At 39.9% G+C, this 3,024-nt stretch overlaps 1 pseudogene; it reads left to right on the top strand.

The window, feature by feature from the left end:
- The first annotated feature begins 1,405 nt into the window (after positions 1-1,405).
- LOC120200458 lies at positions 1,406-2,483 on the top strand (annotated as a pseudogene).
- The last annotated feature ends 541 nt before the right edge of the window (positions 2,484-3,024 follow it).

The raw sequence follows: 3,024 nt of genomic DNA, 5'->3' as shown, positions 1-3,024 counted from the left end.
TAGGGTAAATTTTGGGGTGAAATTTTGGGGATTCATGGGTTAACTGATCGGGGATGGGAAAGTTTATTTTTCACTTATAAAAAAAATGGATAAATTATGAGTTTGGTCTCCAAATTCTTGCAACTTTAAAAAACTGATTATAAGTTTCTAAAGCTTAGAATTTGACCTCTAAATTGGGGTGTGACACCAACGGTCTTTGCCCCCTCTTCAAGGTCGAACAGGAAACTATTGTTCATGTTTTAAAGGATTGTCCAGTTGCATCTGAGGTTCTCAACCTATCCTGCCTCGACCAACGCTGCATCGTGGGGGAGTTTCACTCGAGCAAAGAATGGATGGAGAATGCATACATGGTTCTCCCTGTTGACAGTTTCACTAAGTTCTTATTGTTGATTTGGACCTTGTGGAACCGAAGAAATAAATGGGTTCACTCCGGTGAGCTCCAACCAGCAAGGCAGGCAGTGGACTCTGCCTTGTCTATCGATGCTGAATTTTTCGAAGCTACCTGGTCCTTGGATGCGGCGTCCCAAGCTCGAACAGGTCCGTCTAGAAAACACTGGCTGAAACCCGCTCGTTGCAGGATCAAATTAACGTGGATGCGGCTTTCCTTCCCAGGTGCAAATCTGCTGTTATCGGAATTATCGTTAGAGACCACTATGGCCTTGTGATTGGAGGTCAAGCGAGGAAGTTAGAGGGAACATTTACTGCTGAACTTGTGGAGGCGATGGCGTTTAATGCAGGGATCGAGTTGGCAAAAGAGAATGGATGGTCCTTGACTAATATAGAGGGTGATTCCTATGCGGTGGACCCGGACCTCTCTACCATTGGCTTCCATCTTCACCAAGCACGAACAATTTTGGAGGAGGAAACCAATTTCACAGTTTGCTATGTGCCTCGTACGGCCAATAGAGCAGGGCACGAACTTGCCAAATGGGCTCTATCCTGTACATCACCATTATGGTTTGTTAATGAGTTCCCTGATTGTATTTCAATACTTGATGCGATTGGATTGGTTGAATGAAGCTTTATTTAAAAAATAATAATAATTTACTCTACTGTGATACTGTCTAGAATCTTACACACGTGTATGCTCCATCCGGGTCCAGTTGTTCGGTGGCTTTTAAGGCGGCAGTCGCTTGCATCCAACCATTTCCATGCCGTTGACGATGGTGAGTCGCGGAGGCGAAGGGAATGTTAATCATCGTCAGTTGCCTAACTAACCGACAAAATTGCAGTCAACATTTCAAGTTTAAGGTTGAATTTAGAATAGGTCTTAAATTTTCATTTGGCTCTTAATTATTTGATTATTATATTCATGCAAAACATGTGATGTTCTCTATTATATTAATTAATTTAATGTAACTATACTGTTCAAGATTCACAAATCTCATCAAGCTTCAACATCAAGAAAACCCAGAGAATTTCCAGAAAAAAATTCAAATGGAGGCAGAACTTGAAAGCACCATCAAGGTATGGATTTTAGCTACAATTTCTCTTTCTTATTGCTTCTACGTATCATCAAAACTCCCCAAAGGCATCGTCAGGCTAATTTCTTTGATCCCAGTCTTCATCCTCTTCCTTTACCTCCCTCTCACCATCTCCTCCGCGCATTTTGGCGGCCCCACCGCCTTCTTCCTCGCTTGGCTAGCCAATTTCAAGCTCCTCCTCTTTGCTTTCGACCAACCACCGCTCTCACCGCCGCCTCCAAGCCCTTTTCATTTCATTTCCTTAGCTTCTCTCCCCATTAAACCCAAACACACAACCCCATCTCAAAGCAAATCTAAACCACCGCAAATATCAAACAAAACAACCCATCTCCCAAAATCAATCTTGTTCGCCATTAAAGTTGTAATATTAGCTCTGCTTTACCATTCCTATAACTACAAACAATATCTCCAAAAAAATGTAGTTGTAGCAATGTACTGTGTCCACACCTACATCGAGCTTGAGCTCACTCTAGCCCTGGCGGCAGTCCCGGCTCGAGCCATCTTTGGGTTCGAGCTCGAGCCACAGTTCAACGAGCCCTATCTGACCACCTCTTTATAAGATTTCTGGGCTAATAGATGGAACCTCATGGTTACTAGTATTCTGCGCCCTACCGTATACTACCCCGTACGCCGTATTTCGGCTCGTCTACTCGGATCGGAGTGGGTTTGCTTGCCGGCGATTGTTGCCGTGTTCGTCGTCTCCGGGTTGATGCATGAGTTGATTTATTATTACTTGACTCGAGTGGCGCCAACTTGGGAGGTGACATGGTTTTTCATCTTGCACGGTGTTGCGCTGGCGGTAGAAGTGGCGGTGAAGAAGGTGGTTCCCGGGAAACTGAGGTTGCACCCGGCTGTTCCGGGACGTTGGCTTTGGGATTTGTGGCAGTCACCGCTTCTTGGTTGTTTTTCCCGCAGATATTGAGGAACGGTGTAGATGAGAAAATAATCGGAGATTACTCCAAGTTGGTGGATAATTTTAAGGGTTTGCTCCCATCATGATTACCATTAATTTTATATAATCTAATTGACTATCACTGTAACGAATAAAATCAATTTGCATTTTCATTTTCATGTTTATTACTATGTCATTATTTTTTATTAACCTAATACGAAATATGTTTAAGTTTTTTGTTTAACAAAAGAACGCACTTAACTATGTTTAAGTTTAATAGTAAACCTAATTGAAATTATATATAATTCTTTCTTGATTTAAATATAAATAATAACAATAATATATATTAATGAATGAAAATGATATAATTTTTCAAATATTATAAGATGTTATAATTATAACATGGTATCTATTTATAATCTTTATAGTTATTGATTTCACACATATTTATAGATGTAATTATTTGAATTTAAAATTTTTAAGAATAATAATATTTTTTTAACTATTGAGACTACTTGATAGATTTAAAAAATATTTACTATAAATACTATTGAATGCATTCATCCTTAACTGAAATTGAAATTAGGGAGATATACTACTAAGTTTGGTGGACGTATCAACCAACTACGGATTTTTTTAGAAGTAACA

Source organism: Hibiscus syriacus, unplaced genomic scaffold (genome assembly GCF_006381635.1).
Source record: "Hibiscus syriacus cultivar Baekdansim isolate YM2019G1 unplaced genomic scaffold, ASM638163v2 tig00005974_pilon, whole genome shotgun sequence".
In the NCBI taxonomy this organism is placed as follows: Eukaryota; Viridiplantae; Streptophyta; class Magnoliopsida; order Malvales; family Malvaceae; genus Hibiscus; species Hibiscus syriacus.
Note: the sequence above shows the minus strand (reverse complement) of the source record. Positions and strands in the feature narration are given on the sequence as shown.